General features: G+C 41.6%; 1 long non-coding RNA gene across 1 annotated transcript; it reads left to right on the top strand.

The window, feature by feature from the left end:
• The first annotated feature begins 731 nt into the window (after positions 1–731).
• Positions 732–4,218, top strand: LOC308409261. Its single transcript, XR_013973990.1, has 3 exons — positions 732–2,069; positions 2,144–2,341; positions 3,445–4,218. It is a non-coding gene; the product is annotated as an uncharacterized lncRNA (long non-coding RNA).
• The last annotated feature ends 2,662 nt before the right edge of the window (positions 4,219–6,880 follow it).

Here is a 6,880-nt window from a genome sequence, read left to right as displayed (position 1 = left end):
AGGAGAGACAACTGAGTTAGCAGAAATGGATCATGACAGAAACCTGAGACTTTTCCCTTTATCAAAGTTCTACAAGCATCTGTCAGGTGACTGTGAGCCTCTCAGACAACTAACACACAGAGACAGCCTATGGGAGTGGACAGACGTGCAGGAAGATGCATTTAAAAGACTGAAAGAAAAACTAACACAAATCCCAGTTTTGAAATATTACAGCCCTGAAGAAGAGCTGACACTGCAGTGTGATGCCAGCAAGAAGGGACTGGGAGCAGCTCTGACTCAACATGGAAAACCAGTGGCATTTGCAAGTCGTGCACTGACGCTCACTGAAAGAGGTTATGCACAAATTGAAAAGGAATGTTTAGCTATTGTGTTTGGGATGGGGAAATTCCACCAATATACCTATGGTGGTCTTGTGAGAGTGCAATCAGACCACAAGAGGCCACTCGAGAACATTATTAAAAAGCCGCATTTACATGCACCTAAGAGACTTCAAAGGATGTTATTAAGGCTGCAAAAATATGACATAAGCATAACATATGTTCAAGGCCATGATACGCTACTCGCTGATACACTGAGTAGGGCCTACCTGCAAGAGAGCATCAAAAGCCAGACGGAGTTGGAGACAGAATGTGTCAACATGGTAGATTATGTACCTGTTTCAACAGAAAGCATGCACAGAATACGAGCAGGGACAAGAACCGACCACACACTACAAACGCTGATAAAAACAATGCAAAACGGGTGACCAGCCTGTAAGAAAGATGTACCTGTTGAAATAACCCAGTTCCAATCTTTGCAGGATGAACTGAGCACACAGGATGGATTGGTCTTCAAGGGAGAGAGTGGTGATTCCAGAAGCACTCCAGGCAGATATAACCCAGCGAATTCACTCAACACACATCGGCATAGAAGGGTGCCTCAGGACAGCTAGAGACTGCGTCTACTGGCACGGTATGAACGACCACATCAAAAAGTACATCGCTACATGTGACATATGTCGGTCTGTAGATGCGAAACAACAGACAGAGACACTAAAACCACACGAGCTGACCACCAGACCATGGACCAAAGATGGGACAGAGTTATTCAACTTTGAGGGTAGGGACTACCTAATAACTGTTGATTATCACTCCAACTTTTGGGAGATAGATTATCTACCTGATACAAAGTCGAGTACTGTGATTAGAAAACTAAAGACTCATTTTGTACGTCAGGGAATCCCAAATATTGTTTTTTTGACAACGGGCCCCAGTACAGCTCGACAGAGTTTGCCAACTTCAGCCGGAAATGGGAATTTCAACACCATACCTCATCGCCTAGCTATCCGCAGAGCAACGGCAAAGCAGAGTCTGCTGTTAAAGCCAAAGGCAAATTTGGGTGGACAAGATCCATATCTGGCTTTATTGGACCACAGAAACACCCCAACACAAGGTTTGACTACCAGCCCTGCACAGAGCCTCTTGAGCAGGAGGACGAGGACACTCCTTCCAATAGTAGACAGATTGTTGCAACCCAAAGTGACTGATAACAAATTAGCATTGATGAAAAACAGAGAGAGACAAACAAAGTATTACAACAGGATGGTGACATAGACACATTAAACCCAGGGGACTTGGTGTGAGTCCAACCTTTTGAACCACACACCTTATGGACCAAGGCTAGAGATTGTAACTATTTGGGAAACAGATCCTATGATGTGGAGTTAGACAACGGCAGAGTCCTCAGAAGGAATCGGCGCCATCTGAGGCAAGCTGTGGAGGTCAAAAAAGACATGTCAGCACATCCCCAGCCTGAGGGACAGAACATTACTGTGTAGACACAGATCAAAGAGAACACACAAAAACAGCACTACCAGGTCAGGACGGGTAGTACAACGACCTGGATATCTGAAGGACTGTCATGGTCTGGATGTGTGGCTGTAAAATTCCACTGAAGGTCTGGAGCTCTTTGGTATCCACCCATGGGCAGGGCCTACAGCCTCCTTCACCTGAAGCTGATTGAGGCAATCAGGTTGGAGATTTAAGCTGCTTGCTGACACTGCTTCTTCGCCAGTTCGTCAACTACCCTATGTTGGTAACCAGGCCTCATGCTTCATGTCTATGAATCTCAAGTGCTCTACTAACCTTGCAATCCTGTGTTCTAGTTACTCCTGGAAATTCCATCACACTAAACCACTCGTCTTGGAAATCTGGTTAACCCGCCTGCTTTCAGAATCATCTCCTTGCCCTCCTGCCCTTACACCACCTCGGGACCTTCACCGCTCAGGACAGCTGCCACACACCACCAAACTCACCTGGACCGCACCACCTCTCCCTCAACGCTTCCATCTCCCACCTGCACAGTAAGACGAAGATTTTCATAGCTTCATCATCCAAGTAACTTCTTCAGTCTCAGCTGACTGCAGGTATCCAATCTTATAAACAGCACATTTGCATAATGACTGAAACCAGTCCACTGAAGGAACAATGGGCTGGGAGGTCAGTTCCTTAATCCTAATTATGCAAATTCTCATGACCATTGATCAACAACCATTGATCAAAACCCACTGATCAATGGCCATGGGTACCACTCACAGAGAGTTGAGGAATGGCTGCAATCACAGCATTGTAAGATGGTGACAGATGTACCTTATGTAACCCTGGTTAACATAGCTGTCAACAAATAAAAGCCTGTTAGTAAAAACAGTCATAAGAAATATATTACAGGTGATAAATAGTCAATAAATAGATCATAATGGTTAGAAAATTCATTAAAAACATCAGCAATGATATAATTCATGTTATAGGATTTCATTTGTGTTTAAAAACATGTTAAAAGGGGACAGAACTTGCTGATTCATGGTGTTTTATGTTCATTCAGGTAAAATGGCTAAAATATGTGTTGAGACTCTTATTGTGAAAGGGCACGCTGCAGCGTGACTCCTGTGATAGCCACACCCAGTCGGGTTGTTCCTTCTTTTTGATGCTGGAGAGGGAGAAATGCAGACAGTCCTTGCAGAGCTGCTGCTTAAATGAGTGAAAAAATAGTAAAAATAAGCCAAAAATCTACTTAAAGCCATTTTTGTACTCTGGAGAATGTATTTTTGTTTTTCCGACCTGTCCTTGCCTTGGTGACGTTGTGAACATAACCAAACGGGACTTGGTGAGTTCAGAAATTGTATTTTATTTCATGCAAGAAATGTTTTGTTGTATTATATTGCTCATTTCATGCAAATGGAGAGCCAAGGTAGCAGATTTATGTTGTTTTATGTTAAAAACGGTGGATTCGTGCTTAACTGACACACAGGCTGTACTTCAAAGGCCTTTGACGGTGTTTCAGCGCGCCATATTGGCGTCACCTCATTTTTGGCTAAATAAGCTGGAAAAATGGACTTTTACTGTTATTTAAGGGCTACCCGTGTGTTATTTTCCAATGTTTATGCACTTTATTTTGTTGTTATGGTAGGCCATTAAGGTTTGGATCGGGAAATGCTGAGCTAGAATCGGAGTTTGATCCGTTGAGCGAGAAACAAGATGGCGAGCCACCCAAGGACCCACTGAACTGTACCAAGCAGGAAAAAGGAAAACGCCCCCTGCTGGACGTTGAGCTCTTTCGCTGAAAAAACTGGTAGGATTAATCCATACACCTCTGCAAAAGAACAGCGGACTTTCAAAGCACTGAATAATCATTCAGAGCAATTCCAGGATTAATAGTTAAAGGACACAAAGAAAACTTTCTTTTGTTTATTAGTTCGTTTAAGGGATTTATTCAGCCTTTTGCTGAATTGTTTTTAGTTTTACATTTATTTATTTATTTTTGTAATTAATTTTGGTCAACCTTACATTTTAATGCTGTAATGGTGTTAATGGAAATGTAAATAATTTTGTTGGGTTAAAACAAAATAAGAACTGGTTGAGAATTTAAAGGTGAACCTAGACCAAGATTAAATTAAATCTTGGGCCTAAAGAACTGAACTTGATTTAAAATAACACAGTGTTAATGCAAATAGATCAAAGGATAAACTTGAACTTAGAACTTGAAATAAATAAAACAATAACCTAGGTTGAGAATAACATCCTTCTAAAGCCAAATAAAAGGTTTTGAGATAAATAGGATGAACTAACAGAACATACTGAACTAAAAAGGGGAAAGAAAATATCTTGTTTTCTTAAATGTGTGATGTTGAATGTTTTATGTAATGTGTCTATAACTGTCTATTCTCTGTCTTCACAAAATAACAAGCCGGCAATTTAAACGTATTTACTGGTCTGTGGTCTTTATTACATGCTACGCTCATTACTGCTCTAGTAGTCGAACCTAACTGGTCCTAGTGTACTGTAACGACTCCAAAAGTGTTACACTTACGTCCAGATGAACAAATCAACTTTTGGAGATCTGAAGGACTATGTATGCAAATAAGGGGTAATCTGTGAGTGAAGGGGTTGATAAGTCTCAAAAAAAAAAAAAAAACGTGTGATGATGTTTTGAGTCATAGTTTTGTGATGTGTTGACTTGTTGAAAAAAAAGAAAAGAAGAAACAAAACAAAAATATATAAAAATAATAATAATAATGAAAGACAATGGAAAGAAAGCTAGAAAGTTAAGTGGAAGGAAGAAATTTTAATTTTTGAAGAAAATGGTGACCAACAAAGAAATGTCATGTCTTAAGTTTTGTTCCAGTTGCAAACTGAGTTCTCAGTCTATGAATAGTTCAAATGGAAGAACCCATTGTCTTTGCAAAAGAAAAGGGATGTAGCAATGGGAATTTCCATGCCTGACTGGGTCTACTAACCTCTCTATATTAATGGATTTACAACATTTCTGTATTTCTCTGTTAATATCATAGCTAACCAACACCTCCTCATCACCTCTGTTCACTTCACCTGCATGTCCAATGAAGTCTACTTCAATCACCAAAACCTCTGGACACGCTCTGTATTACTTCATCTGGGTTACTCTAGAGTTCATCTCGCTCCTGTCACTGACAACCAGTCTGTGCAGCGTATGCACAACATTCAACATCAGCCCTCTGATTTCCAGTTTGTAACTCATGATCCTGTCTCACACTGTCTTCACTGCCACAACACTTCACAGACTCTTTCTTTAACATTATCCCTAGCTTATTTCTCTTCTGTTTATACACCACTCTGCATTTAATTATGAGTTATTATTCATCTCTGGCTCTCTGTCACAGCATGTCTTTTGTCCCTCCCTGCACCCTTAACAGTCGTGGCAGATGGCCCCGCCCCTCCCTGAGCCTGGTTCTGCTTGAGGTTTCTTCCTGTTAAAGGGGAGTTTTTCCTCCACACTGTTGGCAAAGTGCTTTCTCATAGGGGGTCACATGATTGTTGGGTTTTCTCTGTATTATTGTAGGGTCTTTACCTTACAATACAAAGCACCTTGAGGTGATTTTAATTATATAAATAAAATATAATTAAATGAACCTTTCCTGTTTCTCTTTGTTTCTACTGTCATCCTGCTGGCCAGTTACAATGGAGGCAGTTGTTGCTGACCTGGGGCTCACCTGATGTGGTGTGGAAACATCATTCTTGATGATCTGCATGTTTCATTTTGGCCAGACACTCTTCCTGGCACATCCCCCCATATTTATCTGTCTTAGTATTAGCTGTCATTCTCCCTTGCAGACCATTTTGCTCAAGCCTCCATCTTCATATCCACCTCCAGCATTTAGACTCTGATGGGTCCTGCGCTAATTCCTGTCACTTCTGGGATTCAATTCTGATGTGATGGGCCATAAGGGATAATCACCAAATAGCTCAATTGAATTCTGTATATCAATAAATCATGTTCAGTTCCCTCCTTATTAAAATACCCTTGTCTGATTTAGACGTGCGGGTACATTTCTTATTCTTGTTTAGCTGAACTGGTTTAAGCAAATACGTCGGAAAACATCTCCTGTAAAGATCGCAATATCCACTCTCAAAGTATGCCTCCATTAGTAATTCATGCAGAGTATGAGGAGATGATACGGTGCAAAACACCATCACAGATTCATACAGTGCTAGACACACTCACACACTCTCCACCTTTTCATAAATTAAGCATGGTCACTTATAAACATTTACATAATATACTCAAAATAGTCTCACACAAGTTCATTTGCTGGATGAACTTATGTGCTCATGTCTATGTGGTGCACGCTTCATGGCAATAACAGGAACACGTGTAAGACAAAATGCGGCATCTCCTTCCATCCGTGTATGTCCAACCAATGGGCACCAGGACAAAATATGGCTCAGATGGACAGAGCAAAATTGTGTCTGTCACCATTCTTTTGACCAACTTTCTTAAGCTGCCACTAATCAGCAAAAAGACTGTTGGGGTTGGAGCCCAGGGGGAGCCTCCAGCTATTTTCCAATTAGTGTCACCAGAGAGACAAATAAGAATTCTATGCAGCACGCTTAGAGAAGAGAGAATGAAAACAAGAAGAAGAGAGGAGGTGACTGCTTTGCTGAGGAGCACACTGCAAGGACAAAGAGAGCGAGGGAGGATGGGGAGGCAGGCCAAGAGAACAGTTAAAGATGTTCAGGCGGCTATCTCTTTTCTCTGGGGTGACCAGATTAAATGATTGTGACAGCAATTTAGCCAAAACATTTGTAGCTCAGACAGACAGACAAACAGTCCAAAGCCTGTCTCAGAGAAGAGTCATTCATCATGGCAGCCACTGGAAGGGATGGCAGAGAGAGACGAGGCTCCAGCTCAGCAGTATCAATTAACTGCAGCTTGCTTTTCATGCCGAGGCACTCAGCAGTGCTCCGCTGAGTCCTCTGCTTTTTAAGATGCAAGCCCTTTCTATCAAGCATGCTCTCACAGGCCTAAGACCTTACAGCGCTCCTTCAGCAGTAGCACCTGCATATAAAAAAACAGAAAAAGGCACAGT

Source organism: Rhamphochromis sp. 'chilingali', assembly GCF_963969265.1.
Source record: "Rhamphochromis sp. 'chilingali' genome assembly, chromosome: 13".
Lineage (NCBI taxonomy): Eukaryota > Metazoa > Chordata > Actinopteri > Cichliformes > Cichlidae > Rhamphochromis > Rhamphochromis sp. 'chilingali'.
Note: the sequence above shows the minus strand (reverse complement) of the source record. Positions and strands in the feature narration are given on the sequence as shown.